Source organism: Hyperolius riggenbachi, chromosome 1 (genome assembly GCF_040937935.1).
Source record: "Hyperolius riggenbachi isolate aHypRig1 chromosome 1, aHypRig1.pri, whole genome shotgun sequence".
In the NCBI taxonomy this organism is placed as follows: domain Eukaryota; kingdom Metazoa; phylum Chordata; class Amphibia; order Anura; family Hyperoliidae; genus Hyperolius; species Hyperolius riggenbachi.
Genome location: NC_090646.1, coordinates 260,133,386 through 260,155,895, shown reverse-complemented (window position 1 = coordinate 260,155,895; position 22,510 = coordinate 260,133,386).

The window sequence follows — 22,510 nt, the reverse complement described above, 5'->3', positions numbered from 1 at the left end:
ATCACCCGCCTACACGTCTCAGATTGCCCTCAGACCCCCCCTTATCAATTCGCCAATGCATTAGTTACATCTGTTCTTCCCTGTAATAACCCACTGATCACCTGTCAATCACCTGTCAATCACCCATAAATCACCCCCTGTCACTGCCACCCATCAATCACCCCCTGACACTGCCACCCATCAATCACCCCCTGTCACTGCCACTCATCAATCAGCCCCTAACCTGCCCCTTGCGGGAAATCTGATCACCCACCCACATTAATAGTTCGCCCGCAGATCCGACGTCAGATCACCTCCCAAGTGCAGTGTTTATATCTGTTCTCTACCCTAAACACCCACTAATTACCCATCAATCACCCCCTGTCACTGCTACCTATCAGATTAGACCCCTATCTGCCCCTAGGGCACTCAATCACCCACCCACACCCTCAGAATGCCCTCAGGCCCCAGCCCTAATCACCTCGCCAGTGCATTGCTTGCATCTATTCCCCCCTCTAATCACACCTTGAGACACCCATCAATCACCTCCTGTCACCCCCTAGCACACCTACCCATCAGATCAGGCCCTAATTTGCCCCGTGTGGGCTCCTGATCACTCGGCCAAACCCTCAGATCCCCCTCAGACCCCCTTCTGATCACCTCCCCAGTGCATTGATTGCATCTATTTTCCCCTCTAACCACCCCCTGAGACACCCATCAATCACCTCCTGTCACCCCCCTAGCACTCCTATCCATCAGATCAGGCCCAATACAACCTGTCATCTAAAAGGCCACCCTGCATATGACCGGTTCCACAAAATTCGCCCCCTCATAGACCACCTGTCATCAAAATTTGCAGATGCTTATACCCCTGAACAGTCATTTTTAGACATTTGGTTTCCAGACTACTCACGGTTTAGGGCCCGTAAAATGCTAGGGCGGTATAGGAACCCCACAAACTGACCCCATTTTAGAAAAAAGACGCCCCAATGTATTCTGTTAGGTGTATGACAAGTTCATAGAAGATTTTATTTTTTGTCAAAAGTTAGCAGAAATTGATTTTTTTTTTTTTTTCACAAAGTGTCATTTTTCACTAACTTGTGACAAAAAATAAAATCTTCTATGAACTCGCCATACACCTAACGGAATACCTTGGGGTGTCTTCTTTCTAAAATGGGGTCACTTGTGGGGTTCCTATACTGCCCTGGCATTTTAGGGGCCCTAAACCGTGAGGAGTAGTCTAGAAAACAAATGCCTCAAAATGACCTGTGATTAGGACGTTGGGCCCCTTAGCGCACCTAGGCTGCAAAAAAGTGTCACACATGTGGTATCGCCGTACTCAGGAGAAGTAGTATAATGTGTTTTGGGGTGTATTTTCACACATACCCATGCTGGGTGGGAGAAATCTCTCTGTAAATGGACAATTGTGTGTAAAAAAAAATCAAACAATTGTCATTTACAAAGATATTTCTCCCACCCAGCATGGGTATGTGTAAAAATACACCCCAAAACACATTATACTACTTCTCCTGAGTACGGCGGTACCACATCTGTGGCACTTTTTTACACCCTAAGTACGCTAAGGGGCCCAAAGTCCAATGAGTACCTTTAGGATTTCACAGGTCATTTTGCGACATTTGGTTTCAAGACTACTCCTCACGGTTTAGGGCCCCTAAAATGCCAGGGCAGTATAGGAACCCCACAAATGACCCCATTCTAGAAAGAAGACACCCAAACATATTCCGTTAGGAGTATGGTGAGTTCATAGAAGATTTTATTTTTTGTCACAAGTTAGCGGAAAATGACACTTTGTGAAAAAAAAACAATTAAAATCAATTTCCGCTAACTTGTGACAAAAAAATAAAAACTTCTATGAACTCACCATACTCCTAACGGAATACCTTGGGGTGTCTTCTTTCTAAAATGGGGTCATTAGTGGGGTTCCTATACTGCCCTGGCATTTTAGGGGCCCTAAACCGTGAGGAGTAGTCTTGAAACAAAAATGACCTGTGAAATCCTAAAGGTACTCATTGGACTTTGGGCCCCTTAGCGCAGTTAGGCTGCAAAAAAGTGCCAATCATGTGGTATCGCCGTACTCGGGAGAAGTAGTATAATGTGTTTTGGGGTGTATTTTTACACATACCCATGCTGGTTGGGAGAAATACCTCTGTAAATGACAATCTTTTTATTTTTTTACACACAATTGTCCATTTACAGAGTTATTTCTCCCACCCAGCATGGGTATGTGTAAAAATACACCCCAAAACACATTGTACTACTTCTCCCGAGTACGGCGATACCACATGTGTGGCACTTTTTTGCACCCTAACTGCGCTAAGGGGCCCAAAGTCCAATGAGTAACTTTAGGATTTCACAGGTCATGTTGAGAAATTTTGTTTCAAGACTACTCCTCACGGTTTAGGGCCCCTAAAATGCCAGGACAGTATAGGAACCCCACAAATGACCCCATTTTAGAAAGAAGACACCCCAAGGTATTCTGTTAGTAGTACGGTGAGTTCATAGAAGATTTTATTTTTTGTCACAAGTTAGCGGAAATTGATTTTTATTGGTTTTTTTCACAAAGTGTCATTTTCCGCTAACTTGTGACAAAAAATAAAATCTTCTATGAACTCACCGTACTACTAACGGAATACCTTGGGGTGTCTTCTTTCTAAAATGGGGTCATTTGTGGGGTTCCTATACTGTCCTGGCATTTTAGGGGCCCTAAACCGTGAGGAGTAGTCTTGAAACAAAATTTCTTAAAATGACCTGTAAAATCCTAAAGGTACTCATTGGACTTTGGGCCCCTTAGCGCAGTTAGGGTGCAAAAAAGTGCCACACATGTGGTATCGCCGTACTCAGGAGAAGTAGTATAATGTGTTTTGGGGTGTATTTTTACACATACCCATGCTGTGTGGGAGAAATCTCTCTGTAAATGGACAATTGTGTGTAAAAAAAATCAAACAATTGTCATTTACAGAGATATTTCTCCCACCCAGCATGGGTATGTGTAAAAATACACCCCAAAACACATTATACTACTTCTCCTGAGTACGGCAATACCACATGTGTGGCACTTTTTTGCAGCCTAACTGCGCTAAGGGGCCCAAAGTCCAATGAGCACCTTTAGGCTTTACAGGGGTGCTTACAATTTAGCACCCCCCAAAATGTCAGGACAGTAAACACACCCCACAAATGACCCCATTTTGGAAAGTAGACACTTCAAGGTATTCAGAGAGGAGCATAGTGAGTCCGTGGCAGGTTTCATTTTTTTTTGTCGCAAGTTAGAAGAAATGGAAACTTTTTTTTTTTTTGTCACAAAGTGTCATTTTCCGCTTACTTGTGACAAAAAATAATATCTTCTATGAACTCACTATGCCTCTCAGTGAATACTTTGGGATGTCTTCTTTCCAAAATGGGGTCATTTGGGGGGTATTTATACTATCCTGGAATTCTAGCCCCTCATGAAACATGACAGGTGGTCAGAAAAGGCAGAGATGCTGGAAAATGGGAAAATTCACTTTTTGCACCATAGTTTGTAAAAGCTATAACTTTTACCCAAACCAATAAATATAGGCTGAATGGTTTTTTTTTTATCAAAAACATGTTTGTCCACATTTTTCGCGCTGCATGTATACAGAAATTTTACTTTATTTGAAAAATGTCAGCACAGAAAGTTAAAAAAATCATTTTTTTGCCAAAATTCATGTCTTTTTTGATGAATATAATAAAAAGTAAAAATCGCATCAGCAATCAAATAGCATCAAAAGAAAGCTTTATTAGTGACAAGAAAAGGAGCCAAAATTCATTTAGGTGGTAGGTTGTATGAGCGAGCAATAAACCGTGAAAGCTGCAGTGGTCTGAATGGAAAAAAAGTGGCCGGTCCTTAAGGAGGGTAAAGCCCTAGGTCCTCAAGTGGTTAAGATGCAGTGACTGAGGTGGGTTCTCACTCAACACAACAGGTAGTTAGATGCAGCGAGGTGGCCAGGTGGGTTCACACTCAACACAACAGGTAGTTAGATGCAGTGAGCTGGGTTCACTCAACACAACGCTAGGTATATGCAGTGATGAGGTGGGTTAAGTAAACACAACAGGTACTGGGTAGTTAGATGCAGTGAGCTGGGCTTACTCAACAGTAAAGGTACTTAAGTTGCAGTGACTGAGGTGGGTTCTTACTCAACACAACAGGTAGTTAGATGTTAGATGTTTACTTAACCCACCTCATCACTGCATATACCAAGCGTTGTGTTGAGTGAACCCAGCTCACTGCATCTAACTACCTGTTGTGTTGAGTGTGAACCCACCTGGCCACCAGTGGTGCTCAGCAGAGCTCGAATATTCGAGTAGCTCGAATATTCGAGCTCTTTTTCAGCTATCCGAGCTCGGTATTCGAGCTCCGAATAGCTGTAGCTATTCGAATGGGCTATCCGAGTACACTCGAATAGCCCATTCACTATTCGAGCTATTCGAGCAAACGGCGCTATTCGAGCTCGGTACCGAGCTCGAATAGCGTCATAGCCCAGATTGATGTCCTTAGAGCCAATCAGAGGGCTCCCAGGCCCTCTGACGGCAGCCAATCACAGAGGGGGACCCTGGCCAGCCCCTACCCTATAAATAGCGGCCGCCATGTTCCGTTTCTCCATGCTTGCCTGAGACTTGTACAGAGAGAGAGTTGCTCCTTTGTGCTTTGGCTTAGCAAGTGCTCTATTGTGATCATTTACCTAGCGTTTTTGCTCACCTACACCTGCCATATACACCTATATTGTTGTTAGTTAGATAGACATTGTATTTTAGTTAGTAGCTTGTGTGTTACATTAGAGACAGGCAGCTGCTGCAAGCTTACAGGTTTAGGCCTCAGGGGGGCCTTGCCTCTGTGGGCAGCTGTCCTCTGTTTATTTCTCTCATCTATACCAGTATTTCTGCTGTCCTTTACTAATAGTATTGTAGTTATACTGTACTAGGAGTAGGACACTCACTGACTGTCACTGTTTATAGGCTACTAGCTAGCTCCTGCGTGTGTGCACTCACTCACTGTCTGTGTGTACACACACTCTATTTCCTTCTGATTACTGATAGATTATTGTTAGTTAGTTGTACTTACTGTTACTACTTACTCTTACTGTACTAGGAGTCTAGGACACTCAGTCAGACAGTCACTGTGTTCATAGGCTACTAGCTCCTGCGTGCGGTCACTCACTGTCTGAGTGTACACACACCACCCACACTCCATTTCCTTCTGATCGCTGATTGATTATTGTAATTAGTTAGTTCTACTTACTGTTACTACTTACTCTTACTGTACTAGGAGTCTAGGACACTCAGTCACTGTGTGTTCATAGGCTACTAGCTCCTGCGTGCGGTCACTCACTGTCTGAGTGTACACACACCACCCACACTCCATTTCCTTCTGATCGCTGATTGATTATTGTAATTAGTTAGTTCTACTTACTGTTACTACTTACTCTTACTGTACTAGGAGTCTAGGACACTCAGTCACTGTGTTCATAGGCTACTAGCTCCTGCGTGCGGGCACTCACTGTCTGAGTGTACACACACCACCCACACTCCATTTCCTTCTGATCGCTGATTGATTATTGTAATTAGTTAGTTCTACTTACTGTTACTACTTACTCTTACTGTACTAGGAGTCTAGGACACTCAGTCACTGTGTGTTCATAGGCTACTAGCTCCTGCGTGCGGTCACTCACTGTCTGAGTGTACACACACCACCCACACTCCATTTCCTTCTGATCGCTGATTGATTATTGTAATTAGTTAGTTCTACTTACTGTTACTACTTACTCTTACTGTACTAGGAGTCTAGGACACTCAGTCACTGTGTTCATAGGCTACTAGCTCCTGCGTGCGGTCACTCACTGTCTGAGTGTACACACACCACCCACACTCCATTTCCTTCTGATCGCTGATTGATTATTGTAATTAGTTAGTTCTACTTACTGTTACTACTTACTCTTACTGTACTAGGAGTCTAGGACACTCAGTCACTGTGTTCATAGGCTACTAGCTCCTGCGTGCGGGCACTCACTGTCTGAGTGTACACACACCACCCACACTCCATTTCCTTCTGATCGCTGATTGATTATTAGTTAGTTCTACTTACTGTTACTACTTACTCTTACTGTACTAGGAGTCTAGGACACTCAGTCACTGTGTTCATAGGCTACTAGCTCCTGCGTGCGGGCACTCACTGTCTGAGTGTACACACACCACCCACACTCCATTTCCTTCTGATCGCTGATTGATTATTAGTTAGTTCTACTTACTGTTACTACTTACTCTTACTGTACTAGGAGTCTAGGACACTCAGTCACTGTGTGTTCATAGGCTACTAGCTCCTGCGTGCGGTCACTCACTGTCTGAGTGTACACACACCACCCACACTCCATTTCCTTCTGATCGCTGATTGATTATTGTAATTAGTTAGTTCTACTTACTGTTACTACTTACTCTTACTGTACTAGGAGTCTAGGACACTCAGTCACTGTGTTCATAGGCTACTAGCTCCTGCGTGCGGGCACTCACTGTCTGAGTGTACACACACCACCCACACTCCATTTCCTTCTGATCGCTGATTGATTATTAGTTAGTTCTACTTACTGTTACTACTTACTCTTACTGTACTAGGAGTCTAGGACACTCAGTCACTGTGTTCATAGGCTACTAGCTCCTGCGTGCGGTCACTCACTGTCTGAGTGTACACACACCACCCACACTCCATTTCCTTCTGATCGCTGATTGATTATTGTAATTAGTTAGTTCTACTTACTGTTACTACTTACTCTTACTGTACTAGGAGTCTAGGACACTCAGTCATTGTGTTCATAGGCTACTAGCTCCTGCGTGCGGGCACTCACTGTCTGAGTGTACACACACCACCCACACTCCATTTCCTTCTGATCGCTGATTGATTATTAGTTAGTTCTACTTACTGTTACTACTTACTCTTACTGTACTAGGAGTCTAGGACACTCAGTCACTGTGTGTTCATAGGCTACTAGCTCCTGCGTGCGGTCACTCACTGTCTGAGTGTACACACACCACCCACACTCCATTTCCTTCTGATCGCTGATTGATTATTGTAATTAGTTAGTTCTACTTACTGTTACTACTTACTCTTACTGTACTAGGAGTCTAGGACACTCAGTCACTGTGTTCATAGGCTACTAGCTCCTGCGTGCGGGCACTCACTGTCTGAGTGTACACACACTAAATTTACTTGTGATTACTACTGATTATTGTAACTGCTAGTTGTACTTCCTGACTGTTACTACTTACTTACTGTACTAGGGGACACTCACTCAGTCACCTCACCAACCAACCCACTCCATTAAAGTACCCCACTTTTCACCCGCCCTTTTAAAAAACTTTTGTCTATACGCCCAAAACATTGAAGATGTCTGGAAGTGGCAGCCAGCGCGGTTTGGGCAAGGGGAAGGGCAGCAAGGGAATCAGGAGGAGAGGGAGCAGCATTGTGGCAAGCCGCGGCCGCGGGCGCGCCACCATGCACAGTTCCGCAGCAGCAGCAGCAGCGTCAGTGGCTAACATTCCTCCCATAGCCACTGGCCGTGGACGCCTTGGGCGCCGCCCAGCAGGAGCATCTGCAACTCACGCTGCAGAGACACAGCAGCAGCAGCGTGTAGCACCTGCTCCCATTTTCCTCCAGCCGGGTCGGAAACGTCCCATTGAGGAAAAGGATGCAGACACTGTGGTGCAACTCATGACGGAGGATGAGCAGCCCGCCATCAGCTCTGCATCCGAGGCCTCCACCCTCACCACCACCACCACCCCTGTTCGCAGCAGCCGCCCAGCAGGGTCTGGGGAGGAGGCCAGTTCACCGTCACTCGCCGACCTGTCATTCAGCAGTCTTTTGACCCCAGGCATCATGAGTAAATTGTCTGCTGTTGTTGGCGATCTTGAGGAGGAGATGCTGATGGGCACTTTGGGGGATGAGGGATTGGACAGCAAGACTGTGGCGACAGTCAAGCAGCCCATCCATGCATCAGGAGAGGAGTTTGGGGGGTCCTCATCCCAGCAGGACATGTTTCAGGAGGGGGAGGATGATGATGACCCGGTGACAGACAGAGACTGGGTGCCACCACCTCCAGGGGATGTCGTCCTCAGCAGCTCTGAGGAGGAGGAGGAGGATGCGCTTGTGGGCCTTGCAAGGAGGCGCATCATTGCAAGCATTGGCAGCGTCCCACACCCTGCTGGTGTCTCAGGCTCAGCAGCAGCAGCATCAGCCAGTACCACCACCAGCACCCAAGCCCCCCCCCCAACCACCACAGGGAGACAGGCAGCAGCGCTTCCATGCCGTAGGGGGATGTTTCTGTCACCAATCTGGCGCTTTTTCACCATGCCCACTGTGTACAGCAAGTACGCCACTTGCAACCACTGTCAGCGGAAGTTGAGCAGAGGTGCAGACCCCTTAAAGTTCAGCACCAGCTCGCTCATCAACCACCTTGCGGCTAAACATTTCCACCAGCATGAGGAGTTCCAGAGGCTGAAGGCATCTGGTGCTGGCAGTGGCACCACACCCATCACTGCACAGCCTTCAGCAGCAGCAGCAGCAACAGCAGCCACCCGCCCTCCTGCTCCTCCAGCAGCACCAGCAGGAGTGCGGAAACGCACTGCTCCTCCCCCCTCTGCAACTCCTGCCGCCGACACTGAGGCCTGTTCTGGCAGCCAGTCCTCAGTGGCCTCCTCTGCTGTGTCTGCTGATTCCCGTGTCAGCAAAAGGCCACGCCAGAGCCTTTTGAGCGAGTCCTTCCAGGGGGTGGTTAGGGCTCTGCCTCCCAGCAGCCGTCGCGTGCGGCAGCTGAACGGCTTGCTGGCACGGGCCATGTGCTCCCAACTCCTGCCGTACACGCTCGTGCAGGAGGGGAGCGACATTCGTGCGCTGCTTGCTTGCGCAGCCCCAGACTGGCAGCTCCCCAGCAGACACTTTTTCTCCCGCAAGGCCATTCCTGCACTGCACCGCTTTGTGATGGCCAATGTGGAGCGAGGGCTGGAGCACGCGGTTGGTGAAAGGGTCCACGTCACCATGGACTCCTGGAGCAGCCGCTTCGGGACAGGCCGCTACCTGTCCTTCACTGTCCACTGGGTCAGCTTGGTGGAAGGGGGTGAGGATGGGAGAGCAGCAGCGGGCACAGCAGCAGCAGCAACACAGTGGGTGGTGCCACCCCGCAGGCTCAGGGGAACTGCAGCAGGTTCCTCCGATCCTCTGCCATCCTCCGGCACACCTGGCCAAACCCCCCGCCTCAGCAGCAGCGTGAAGGCCCGCCACTGCCAAGCGCTGCTGCACTTGGTCAGCCTTGGGAAGACCAAGCTGACGGCAACCCATGTGTTGGCCAAACTCCAGGAGCAGGAGAGGATTTGGCTGACCCCCAGAGGCCTCAGAGTCGGAGAGGTGGTGGCCGACAATGGGGCCAATCTGGTTGCCGCAATACACAGGGGAAACCTGACCCACATCCCCTGTCTTGCCCACGTGCTGAACCTGGTGGTGCAGAAGTTCCTGCGCACCTACCAGGGGATGGGCGAACTGCTGGAAACGGCAAGGAATGTTGTGCGTCACTTCCGGCGCTCGGCTGCAGCCTGTGCGAGCCTGGAAGACGTGCAAAAGGAGCTGGATCTGCCACGCCATCGGCTGATCCTTGACGTTCCGACTCGCTGGAACTCCACCCTGGCGATGTTGGAGCGTCTGGTTGAACAGAGGCACGCTGTCAAACAGTACCTTGCCCTGGCCACTGTTTCCGCAGCTCTGAGAAGGGACAAGACCAGCAACTTCCCGTCCATCGTCCCCGATGATGACTGGAGGCACATGCAGCAGGTGTGCTTAGTGCTGGCTCCCTTCCTGCAGGCCACAAACATGGTGAGCAGGGACCATGCTATGGTCTGCGAGTGGGTGCCCCTGGTTTCTCTGCTGAACAGGGCCCTCGATGCTTTGCTGGAACAGGGAGCGGCAGCCTTGGACCAGCAGGAGCGGCAACCAGCTGCGCAGTCCACCTCTGAGGGGGAGGAGGAGGAGGACTTGGTGGAGGTCCCTGACCTGGCTGCTGATGAGGGGGATCAGCACAGCGCAGCTGAGTTGGTGCGGGGGTGGAGAGAGGATGAGGCGGCAGAGGAGGAGGATGAGGACAGCACTGACGTCGATGTGCCAGCAGACGTGGCCCGCCTCTTCCCAATGGCAGCGCACATGCTGACGTGCCTGCGCAGGGACCCCAGGGTGATCCAGATGAAGCAGAGGGAGGACATCTGGATCAGCATGATGTTGGACCCACGCCTCAAGGGGAAGTTGAGCCAGTTCCTGCCGCCTGCAGGAGGAGACCCAGCGCAACAAATAAGGAGCTTGCAGCAGGCCCTTGTTGAGCGCTTGGAGGAAGCCTTCCCCCAGCCTTCCACCCCCACTGTCCAGCAGCCAGCACAGAGGCAGCAGCAGGTGCCTGCATCCAGCAGCAGCAAGCGCCCCACAGACCTGCTGTCTCTCAGCCACGAGCTCTACAGGACTGTAGAGGCTCCGGCAGCAGTGACTAGAGAGGAGATGCATGCAGCAGCATCCTCCTCCGGTCACAGCCAGCGCCTGACCCGCATGGTGGCTGACTACATGGGGTCGTACAGCGGGCTTGACAGCGATGCCCCTGTTGATCCCATGGAGTATTGGGTCAAGCGCATGGAGATCTGGAGCGAGCTGGCGCAGTACGCCCTGGAAGTGCTGTCCTGCCCCCCTTCCAGCGTGCTGTCCGAGCGCTGCTTCAGTGCAGCTGGTGGCGTGGTCACCGAGAAACGCTCACGTCTGTCTCACAAGTCTGTGGACAGACTGACGTTTCTCAAGATGAACCAGGCGTGGGTGGAAGGCGAGTTCCTGGCCCCTGTTGTCGGCGAGAGGGGGACATGAACTGGCTGCCGGAACCATCGTTAATGTGCCTTACCACCCTTTACCACCTCCTGGCTCCTGCTCACTAAGCCAGCCTGGTTCACTTTGACTATTACGTCGCCTGTAGCCACACATTTTACACCTACAGTGGGCTGCTGTGTACTGCCCTTCTGCTGTCTGTCTGTGTTTCCCACTGCCAGGGTATACAGATGATTTACCTTCTGCTGCCACTCTGCCACCAGCTATTACGTCAAACAATGGCTATATTGGTTGCAAAACCAAAAACCAAAAAACCATAAAAAAAAAAAAAAGGTTTAATTTTTCTGAGGTGCCCGGGTTGAAAACTGTGTTGTCCCAGTTGTGTATTGGACACAATGTGGGCTGCACGACCGCTGTCTGGGACCTCCTGTTGTGTTTATTTACAGCCCTGGTATCACCGCTAGGTACCAGGGCTATTATGTCACGCTGCCTACCTGCTGCCACACTCACACTGCTCCTCCATACCTCCTCCTGCTGCTGCTGCTGCTGCTGTCTGTCTGTGTTTCCCACTGCCAGGGTAAACAGATGATTTACCTACTGCTGCCACTCTGCCACCAGCTATTACGTCAAACAATAGCTGCTCGCCTACTCCTCCATTCCTCCTCCTGCTGCTGCTGTCTGTCTGTGTTTCCCACTGCCAGGGTACACAGATGATTTACCTTCTGCTGCCACTCTGCCACCAGCTATTACGTCAAACAATAGCTATATTGGTTGCAAAACCAAAAACCAAAAAACCATAAAAGAAAAAAAAAGGTTTAATTTTTCTGAGGTGCCCGGGTTGAAAACTGTGTTGTCCCAGTTGTGTATTGGACACAATGTGGGCTGCACGACCGCTGTCTGGGACCTCCTGTTGTGTTTATTTACAGCCCTGGTATCACCGCTAGGTACCAGGGCTATTATGTCACGCTGCCTACCTGCTGCCACACTCACACTGCTCCTCCATACCTCCTCCTGCTGCTGCTGCTGCTGTCTGTCTGTGTTTCCCACTGCCAGGGTACACAGATGATTTACCTTCTGCTGCCACTCTGCCACCAGCTATTACGTCAAACAATAGCTGCTCGCCTACTCCTCCATTCCTCCTCCTGCTGCTGCTGTCTGTCTGTGTTTCCCACTGCCAGGGTACACAGATGATTTACCTTCTGCTGCCACTCTGCCACCAGCTATTACGTCAAACAATGGCTATATTGGTTGCAAAACCAAAAACCAAAAAACCATAAAAAAAAAAAAAGGTTTAATTTTTCTGAGGTGCCCGGGTTGAAAACTGTGTTGTCCCAGTTGTGTATTGGACACAATGTGGGCTGCACGACCGCTGTCTGGGACCTCCTGTTGTGTTTATTTACAGCCCTGGTATCACCGCTAGGTACCAGGGCTATTATGTCACGCTGCCTACCTGCTGCCACACTCACACTGCTCCTCCATACCTCCTCCTGCTGCTGCTGCTGCTGCTGTCTGTCTGTGTTTCCCACTGCCAGGGTACACAGATGATTTACCTTCTGCTGCCACTCTGCCACCAGCTATTACGTCAAACAATAGCTGCTCGCCTACTCCTCCATTCCTCCTCCTGCTGCTGCTGTCTGTCTGTGTTTCCCACTGCCAGGGTACACAGATGATTTACCTTCTGCTGCCACTCTGCCACCAGCTATTACGTCAAACAATAGCTATATTGGTTGCAAAACCAAAAACCAAAAAACCATAAAAAAAAAAAAAAAGGTTTAATTTTTCTGAGGTGCCCGGGTTGAAAACTGTGTTGTCCCAGTTGTGTATTGGACACAATGTGGGCTGCACGACCGCTGTCTGGGACCTCCTGTTGTGTTTATTTACAGCCCTGGTATCACCGCTAGGTACCAGGGCTATTATGTCACGGCGAGCTGCCTGCCTCATTGACTGCCTGCTGCCACACACTCATCCTCCTCCTCCTGCTGCTGAATTTACCTCCTGCTGTCTTTGTGTTTCCACTGCCAGGGAGCACATACAATGGCGCTTCCAACATGCGTGCGCCCACCAGCTATTTGTTACGCTCAAAAATAGCTGCATTTCTTTAAAAAAAAATTGAAAAGAGAAATACGTGAAGAAGACGATATTGAAAAGGAAGGAGAAGATGAAGAAGAAGAAGAAGAAGAAGAAGAAGAAGAAGAAGAAGAAGAAGAAGATGAAGAAGAAGAAGATGAAGAAGAAGAAGAAGAAGAAGAAGAAGAAGAAGAAGAAGAAGAAGAAGAAGAAGAAGAAGAAGATGAAGAAGAAGAAGATGAAGAAGAAGAAGATGAAGAAGAAGAAGATGAAGAAGAAGAAGAAGAAGATGAAGAAGATGAAGAAGAAGAAGATGAAGAAGAAGAAGATGAAGAAGAAGAAGATGAAGAAGATGAAGAAGAAGAAGATGAAGAAGAAGAAGAAGAAGAAGAAGAAGAAGAAGAAGAAGAAGAAGAAGAAGAAGAAGAAGAAGAAGAAGAAGAAGAAGAAGAAGAAGAAGAAGAAGAAGAAGAAGAAGAAGAAGATATAGAAGAAGACGATATAGAAGAAGATATAGAAGAAGACGATATAGAAGAAGACGATATAGAAGAAGAAGATATAGAAGAAGACGATATAGAAGAAGAAGAAGAAAGATAAAGAAGAAGAAGGACAAGTATATACAGTAACACTACTGAACAAAATTAAGGACACAACTTCTCTTTCCACATTTTCTTTTAAAGGAACATCCCCACATAATCACTTGCTGTTGTTACTTGGAAAAAAAGAGGTTTCTTGCATCATTCACCCTCAAAACAAGTGTTGGAAGCTATTTAAGGCCAATTCGAATAGTCAGCTCGAATAGTAAGCTCGAATACCGACTCGAATAGTGAGCTCGAAGTCCGAGGTCGAATCGAATAGTAAAAATTATTCGACTCGAATATTCGAATGACCTCGAATAATTTACTATTCGAATTCGACCAAACTCGAATTTTAAAAAGGGGTATTTGAGCACCACTACTGGCCACCTCGCTGCATCTAACTACCTGTTGTGTTGAGTGAGAACCCATCTCACTGCATATAGCTAACATACCCCCGAGTTGGACAAAATAGACAACCCAGGTAGAGGAAGAGGTAGAGGCAGACCCAGAGGAAGGCCACCAGGCACCGGCAGGTCTGTGGCTGTGCGAGGTGGTGTTGCTTTGATTTCGTGCGGACCTGCCCCAAAATACAGTGCTCAGAAGAAGGCACGTGCCATCACTTCCCAAAATCGTGAGGAGGTGATTGAACAACCACGGCAGCCGTCACAGGGGGCTTCTGCTGCTCCACGTTCCCATGGTATTGTTCGTGGCTGGGGGGAGGAAAAATGGATACACTTTCAAACAATTTAAAAATACAATTATCTAAACTTTCAAACAATTTAAAAATACAACCATCTAAACTTTCAAACAATTTAAAAATACAACCATCTATCATTTTCAAAAAATTTAAAAAAAGTGCAAAAAAACTTGCCCTCCGTAAAACATTCTTGGCAAATGCTTTAGACTTGGTTTGTCTTCCGCTGGCTCAAGGGTCCATCTGACCACAGATGCCTGGTCTGCAAAGCACGGTCAGGGCAGCTACAGCATGGGTCTCAGCAGGCTCCCACTTCGGGCCGGAATCCAACCTTAATTCCCCGCGATGACAATGGCAGACTTGCCCTCCATAACGGATTCCCGTTAAAGGATTTAAAGTTAATCCATTTCAATTAAGGCTGCAAAAGGTCCTCCTGAGTCCTGTATTGTTATTTTTGGTCACTACCTCGGGGCGGGCGTGCATGCCTGCCTGCCTGCCTCCCTCCTTGCCTGGATGTGTGGTGGTAGACGTTGATCAGGCTCCAACTCCGGAACGCAATACAAGAGGGAGCTCGTCGTCAGTCAGAAACAGCTGGGGGCAGTGTCCGGCGCCATGTATCGCCCGCTATGGCCAGACAGCCAACATGCCCTTCAACCTCAGCTGCTGATGCCACCGTAGCGCCATCAGCCCAGGGGGGCTCAGCAGTTTGGAAATTTTTTAACGTGTGTGTCTCAGATCGGAGCAAAGCCATCTGTTGTCTCCGCCAGCAAAAATTGAGCCGTGGAAAGGCCAACTGTCACGTAGGGACAATAGCTTTACGAAGGCACCTGGAGAGAAGGCCCAAACAGCTATGGCAAGAACACCTGAGGAAAAGCAGCACCCCTCAAAAGACAAGCCGCGGAGAACAACCGCGGCAGCCGTCACAGGGGGCTTCTGCTGCTCCACGTTCCCATGGTATTGTTCGTGGCTGGGGGGAGGAAAAATGGATACACTTTTAAACAATTTAAAAATACAATTATCTAAACTTTCAAACAATTTAAAAATACAACTGTGACGAATATTACGAAAGTCGTGCGCGTAAGCGCCATCGACTTTCGCATGGTCGTGCACAGTTCCTGTCAGTCTTGGGTAAATGCACAATAGATGTCAATTTCCCTCTCTCTTACTGAGTACAGTAACCTCCCCCACATCCTGTTGAGGTCAGGAAAGAATTCACAAGTGGCCAGACCACCTGGGGAGCAGCATTTGGTCACATAGCTCATGTTCCACCAAACCAGCTCAAACTGGTTGAACTTCAAATTTCCCTCCAAGCTTATAGCTTCACACAATGGGAACATTTACTTTATTAATAATTCAAGATGGGTTTGGCACAGAAAGACAACAAACACATTTCCTGATACCCAGAAATCAGTTCTATCACTCACATGATTTATAATTTTCTGGCTATCAGGAATCAACAGAGAATCCACTTGATCCGGCCTGCGTAGAGCAAATTCGACAGACTAGGCGTGTATAGACTCATTTAATACAGAGTCGCGTGCTGCTTATGAATATGGTCTCGGATTTGCGTTGCACCCATCTGGGGCGGAATTACACAAATTATTAATAATTGGTACATTCCTTGCTCCAAGTCTGTGGGTGGGAACTTGCCTGCCAGGAGGTAACCCTGCCTCAAACACACCTACTTTCCAGGTAGTGACCGCCCCAAAACTCTGGTCAGTAAAAAGCGTTTGCAAGGAACTCCTCCCAGTTCTTCAATTCCCATCTACCAGGAAGGTCTAGGCATGTGCTCAAGGAGAACCGGGCGCATGTTGTGTACAAAGACTTTAACCTGAATGCCTACTTTAAACTGGACTATTTTCTTCATCCTTCAAATGGACTGCTCAGCTAACTAAGTAAGAACTTTCTGATTTTATTCCTTTTTATTTTTAAGCTCTGTGTTTTATATGTTAATAGGTGTATATAACTATATGTAATGCATTTGTGTTATTAAACGTTTAAAAATCGTTTAGCGGTTATGACCTGTTGCTGAACATACACAATCGTACCTATTCTCCTGAACTCGCTACCCTGTGTTTAATAGAAGTATACATTTATAACCCGTATGCGAGAACCCGGCCCAGACATAACGATCTGACCCAGATTCTTGCATACTGCTAAGGGTTAATATAGCGTTCTCGAAGTCCTAGTAAAATTACAGTAGCGGGCTGTGTAACTCGCTTGGTGGCAGATCTTTGAATTGTATGTGTGTGGAGTGATTCGGTTGGTATCAGAACGCTCCCTTCGCGAGTCAGTTCATCAAATTGCGAATGCGGGTTACCCTTCGTGATGAACAAATGACCGTGTAAGAGGATTTCTGACGCTGATCGATTTACCCCATCCGCAGACCGGCCTAGCGGTCTGTGACATTTGTTTGGCAGCTTTTTGGGATTTGTGTATGTTCAGAACATCAACGGCAACGTTATTTGATTAACCTGCCAGAACAGATCAAAAATCTGTGGTCGATAACCGGTGCATTACCATTTATATAGGCTAAACGTGTAGCACAGAGTTCCCCCCCCCCCCCCCCCAATCTCTTTTGCTATCCTATCTTTTATTTGGCAAAAATGGCTGCAGCAAGATACAAGAAAATGTCAGTGGCAGACCTAGTAAACTTGTGTGAGGAAAAAGGCATTATGACGTATAGAAAAAAGAAATCCCAATTGATCGAGGACTTGTTGCGACTGAATACCCAGCCGGAGCAGATGCTGGGAGAGCACACTCCTGGTTCAGACGGTGCTGTAACTGGGGCAGAGGAAAGTGAGCGGTTGGAGCAAAGCAACCCACTTCCAGACCCAGAGGAAAACGGGACCGCGTCTGAACCGGTCGCTGTAACTGCTGAGGAGCATGGTGGCCGGCAGGAGCCCGCCCATGCCAACCTGTTCTGTGTTCCTGATGCTGGAATGCAACCTGGATTACAAAGGCTGTTGGAGACAAATCCTGAGCTGTACATGCAGATTGTCAGAGAAAACGCTGACAGAGCAGAACGAGACGCTGACCGTTCAGAACGCCAGGCGGAACGGGAAGCCTCAGAACGCCAGGCGGAACGGGAAGCCTCTGAACGCCGGTGGCTTGCTGAGAAGGAGGCGGCAGAGAGAGAATCCGCCCGCCGACACGACCTGGAAATGGCCAAACTGCGAGGGCAAGGCCAAAATCCCTCGCAAAGTGCTCCGGAACCCCGGCCCACAGCAGGCCCGTTTGGGACTCCAAAGTTTAAATTCCCAGAAATGGAGAAGGGAACCGACCCGGACACTTATTTACACTCCTTTGAAAAGACTTGTCGTCAGCATCATCTGCCCCAGGAGCAGTGGGCGAGATATCTGACACCCAACTTGCGGGACAAAGCGCTTGAGGCGTTTGTGGACTTACCCGCTGAGAAAGACAATGACTATGAGGCGATAAAAGCTGCAATTATCGCCAAATACCAGTTGACCCCAGAGGTCTATCGCAAAAAGTTTCGCTCCCTGCAGAAAGGCCACACCGACTCTTACACCGACCTGGAGAGTCGCCTGCTGACTGTGTTCAGGCAGTGGTCACGGGGCCTCAAAAAAGACTCTCACCAAGGTCTGGAGGACCTCATCGTGCAGGAGCAGTTGCTGAACTGCTGCACTCCAGATGTCCGGCAGTTTGTCTTGGAGCGGAAGCCTGAATCCGCCAAAGCTGCCGCAGAACTTGCAGACACTTTTGTGGCCACCCGTGTGCCGGACAGCCGCAAACCTCCAGCCCAGAGCTGGAGAGGGGGGAGACCTATGCAACCCAGCTCTCCTCCCCCTGCTAACTGTGGGAATCGGGTCCCACAGCAACAGAGGCCGGATGCTGCGCCTGCTACTCATCCGCCTGATGCCACATATGTTCCGAAGTGTTACCACTGTGGACAGCGAGGACACCTCAAGTCTGCCTGCCCCGAGGTGAGGACGCCGTCTCCAGAGCCTAGCGCAGAAGTGGCTAGCGCATCCTCTACTGCACACACCTACCTCGTCATGGGAGCAGCAAATCCTCGACTTTCCGGAAATCATCAAGTCGTGGAAGTTAACGACCAGATCGCTGTTGGTTTCCGTGACACAGGCGCAGAGCTTACCTTGGTTCGCTCTCATCTTGTAGACAGGGAGAATTTCCTGCCTAATGAGCGTGTCACACTTTTGGGAGTTGGTGGCGCACACGCACGCATCGCCAAAGCTCGTGTTGTTCTCGATTGGGGAAGGGGCCGCCAGTCAAAAGTTGTGGGGGTGACAGATGACATCCCAGTGCCTGTGCTGTTGGGCACCGATCTAGGCACCCTTTGATCCTTTTATGAACCTGTGATCAACACCCCGGATTGCCAGTCTGGACCCACTCAGGTACTGTACAAGCTGGGGGTGGGACAGAGGGAGGCAGCAAGGGTAATGGTACCTAGCCCTCCTAGGGAAGGAGGCCAGGAAGCGGTACCTGCTTCTAATGGACAGCTGTCTAATCACGGTTTGTCTGATTCTAAACCTGTCACTGTTGTTCCAGATACCTGTGTACATGATGTGAAAAATGAACGTAACTGTGATGTTAATGTTGTACCAGATGTTGCTAATAGATTTCATGCCGAATCTCCTATTACTAAAAATGATTTATGTTTAAGTGTGATTGCCTCTAACCTAAGAGGTAACAGTCTTGTGTTGCCTGGGTCATATCCGTGCTTGGCAGTGGAAGCAGGCCAGGTGTCAGAGCAGGCAGCAGGGGGCCTAGACCTCCCCTCCTGCTATGACAGCCAGAGTGCTCCACCATTGCCTGCTGTTAACAAACAGCTGGTGGAGACAGGCCATGCCTTCCCTGTCTCACCCTTGCATGTTTTCCCCTTGCAGAAGCAACCCAGTGCAAAACTGCCCAGAGGTCCACCCTCTATCCTTCCTGGAGAAGGGGCAAGCCTCGCCACCCCGGTAAAGGCAAATTCGTTTTTTAAATTGTGCTCTAATGTTCACCTAGGTTGTGCTGACCAAAATGTTGTGCCAAGGTGTAGTCAGTTAGAGCAGGGGTATGCTACGCTGCTTCCAGATTCGCAGGCTGACACCCGAGAGTCAGGAAGTGACCCGGATGTCAGCCAACGACTCGCTCCCTTACAGGAAGCGCTATGCAAACCCAGCCAGGCCTTTAGAGGTAAGCCTGTGGGTGTGCATCACACCGTCCGCAAAGCGGACACTGGGACACACCGGACCATGAGGCCTTATGCTTCTGGTGAGTTGTCTAAAGGGCAGTCAGATAAGAAGTCGAGAACCCGTTCAGTAGCTAAGCGGCGCGTAGAGCGGGTCATGCAGACCCACTCTGTGCGTCCGTCTGGTAGGGGAGAGATGTGACGAATATTACGAAAGTCGTGCGCGTAAGCGCCATCGACTTTCGCATGGTCGTGCACAGTTCCTGTCAGTCTTGGGTAAATGCACAATAGATGTCAATTTCCCTCTCTCTTACTGAGTACAGTAACCTCCCTCACATCCTGTTGAGGTCAGGAAAGAATTCACAAGTGGCCAGACCACCTGGGGAGCAGCATTTGGTCACATAGCTCATGTTCCACCAAACCAGCTCAAACTGGTTGAACTTCAAATTTCCCTCCAAGCTTATAGCTTCACACAATGGGAACATTTACTTTATTAATAATTCAAGATGGGTTTGGCACAGAAAGACAACAAACACATTTCCTGATACCCAGAAATCAGTTCTATCACTCACATGATTTATAATTTTCTGGCTATCAGGAATCAACAGAGAATCCACTTGATCCGGCCTGCGTAGAGCAAATTCGACAGACTAGGCGTGTATAGACTCATTTAATACAGAGTCGCGTGCTGCTTATGAATATGGTCTCGGATTTGCGTTGCACCCATCTGGGGCGGAATTACACAAATTATTAATAATTGGTACATTCCTTGCTCCAAGTCTGTGGGTGGGAACTTGCCTGCCAGGAGGTAACCCTGCCTCAAACACACCTACTTTCCAGGTAGTGACCGCCCCAAAACTCTGGTCAGTAAAAAGCGTTTGCAAGGAACTCCTCCCAGTTCTTCAATTCCCATCTACCAGGAAGGTCTAGGCATGTGCTCAAGGAGAACCGGGCGCATGTTGTGTACAAAGACTTTAACCTGAATGCCTACTTTAAACTGGACTATTTTCTTCATCCTTCAAATGGACTGCTCAGCTAACTAAGTAAGAACTTTCTGATTTAATTCTTTTTTATTTTTAAGCTCTGTGTTTTATATGTTAATAGGTGTATATAACTGTATGTAATGCATTTGTGTTATTAAACGTTTAAAAATCGTTTAGCGGTTATGACCTGTTGCTGAACATACACAATCGTACCTATTCTCCTGAACTCGCTACCCTGTGTTTAATAGAAGTATACATTTATAACCCGTATGCGAGAACCCGGCCCAGACATAACGATCTGACCCAGATTCTTGCATACTGCTAAGGGTTAATATAGCGTTCTCGAAGTCCTAGTAAAATTACAGTAGCGGGCTGTGTAACTCGCTTGGTGGCAGATCTTTGAATTGTATGTGTGTGGAGTGATTCGGTTGGTATCAGAACGCTCCCTTCGCGAGTCAGTTCATCAAATTGCGAATGCGGTTTATCCTTCGTGATGAACAAATGACCGTGTAAGAGGATTTCTGACGCTGATCGATTTACCCCATCCGCAGACCGGCCTAGCGGTCTGTGACAACAACCATCTAAACTTTCAAACAATTTAAAAATACAACCATCTATCATTTTCAAAAAATTTAAAAAAAGGGCAAAAAAAACTTGCCCTCCGTAAAACATTCTTGGCAAATGCTTTAGACTTGGTTTGTCTTCCGCTGGCTCAAGGGTCCATCCGACCATAGATGCCTGGTCTGCAAAGCACGGTTAGGGCAGCTACAGCATGGGTCTCAGCAGGCTCCCACTTCGGGCCGGAATCCAACCTTCATTCCCCGCAGTGAAAATGGCAGACTTGCCCTCCATAACGGATTCCCGTTAAAGGATTTAAAGTTAATTAATTTCAAATACACAGCAGGGCCTCGAAAGTCCGCCTCCTGTATTGTTATTTTTGGTCACTACCTCGGGGCGGGCGTGCATGCCTGCCTGCTGCCCTCCTTGGATGTGTAGTGGTAGCCGTTTCTCAGGCTCCACACCGGATTCCATCCCTCATTCCCCGGCCATTACCCGGGGTCACAAATGGCAGACTTGCCCGCCTCCATATGATTCTCGTGAAAGGAATGTGGTGTCATCTTTGCCCGCCATAACTGGTTCTCGTTAAAGGATTTAAAGTACATTCATTTCAAATACACAGCAGGGCCTCGAAAGTCCTCCTCCTGTATTGTTATTTTTGGTCACTACCTCGGGGCGGGCGGGCGGGTGTGTATGCCTGCCCGCTGCCCTCCTTGGATGTGTAGTGGTAGCCGTTGCTCAGGCTCCACACCGGATTCAAACCCCTCATTCCCCGGCCATTACCCCGGGGTCACAATGGCAGACTTGCCCGCCTCCACAGGATTCTCATTGTAGCGGTACTGAACAAGTACACAGCAAGTAGAAAATGTAATTTAAAAACAAAACGTAAGCTTTTTAACAATGCCATGGAAAGTTGAGAAGGAAGTCACACATTACCTGACATCACTGAGTGAGGAAGAGCAATCTCGCCATGTTGCGCAGTAGTCCAGCATGGCCGTCACTACACAAACAGCTGTTTGCGGTGCGTTACACAGTGAGTTTGGTGTGTCAGTGTGAAGCAGTACTCTAATTACACTACCTGATTGATGTATACACATGCAAGATGTTTGAAAGCACGTTAGGCCTGCAATTTAGCATTTAATGTGATTTCTGCCCGCTGCTTTGCGTCACATCCATATTTTTCCCCGGGACTTTTGGCATGTATCCCACTCCGCCATGCCCCCCTCCAGGTGTTAGACCCCTTGAAACATCTTTTCCATCACTTTTGTGGCCAGCATAATTTTTTCTATTTTTCAAAGTTCGCCTCCCCATTGAAGTCTATTGTGGTTCGCGAACTTTTCCGCGAACCGAACCTTCCGTGGAAGTTCGCGAACCCGGTTTGCAAACCGAAAATCGGAGGTTCGCGACATCTCTACTTATCTGTATGTTTTTGGAATGTGGGAGGAAACCGGAGTGCCCAAAGGAAACCCACGCAGACACTGAGAGAACATACAAACTCTTTGCAGATAGTGCCCTGGCTGGGATTCGAACCAGGGACCCAGCGCTGCAAGGCGCGAGAGCTAACCACTACACCACTGTGCTGCCCGATAATGTAAGCTACTTATCACCTGGAATAGCATCAGGCCC